At 42.8% G+C, this 645-nt stretch overlaps 1 non-coding gene across 1 annotated transcript; it reads left to right on the top strand.

Annotated features, from left to right (window-relative positions):
• On the top strand, positions 1-108 carry LOC130984734 (small nucleolar RNA R71). The gene has a single exon (XR_009088647.1). It is a non-coding gene; the product is annotated as a small nucleolar RNA R71 (small nucleolar RNA).
• Positions 109-645: the final 537 nt, after the last annotated feature.

Below are 645 nucleotides of genomic sequence, written 5' to 3'. Positions count from 1 at the left end.
AAGCATGTCAGAAGGACATTTTCTGATTAATTGTTTGTATCTTTCCCAAGCTTCATAGAGGGATTCTCCATCCTTCTGTCTGAAGGTTTGGACTTCCACTCTAAGCTTACTCAATTTTTGAGGTGGAAAGAACTTTGCCAAGAAGGCATTGACTAGCTTTTCCCAAGAGTCCAGGCTTTCTTTAGGTTGAGAGTCCAACCATATTCTAGCTCTGTCTCTTACAGCAAAAGGGAATAGCATCAGTCTGTAGACCTCAGGGTCAACCCCATTAGTCTTGACTGTGTCACAGATTTGCAAGAATTCAGCTAAAAACTGATGAGGATCTTCCAATGGAAGTCCATGGAACTTGCAATTCTGTTGCATTAGAGAAACTAATTGAGGCTTAAGCTCAAAGTTGTTTGCTCCAATGGCAGGGATAGAGATGCTTCTCCCATAGAAGTCGGGAGTAGGTGCAGTAAAGCCACCCAGCACCTTCCTTGCATTGTTGGCATTGTTGTTATTTTCGGCTGCCATGGGTTCTTCTTCTTTAAAGATTTCTGTTATGTCCTCTACAGAGAGTTGTGCCTTAGCTTCTCTTAGCTTTCGCTTCAAGGTCCTTTCAGGTTCAGGGTCAGCTTCAACAAGAATGCCTTTGTCTTTGTTCCT

This window comes from Arachis stenosperma, chromosome 5, assembly GCF_014773155.1.
Source record: "Arachis stenosperma cultivar V10309 chromosome 5, arast.V10309.gnm1.PFL2, whole genome shotgun sequence".
Classification (NCBI taxonomy): Eukaryota; Viridiplantae; Streptophyta; class Magnoliopsida; order Fabales; family Fabaceae; genus Arachis; species Arachis stenosperma.
This window is presented reverse-complemented; position numbering and strand designations above follow the sequence as displayed.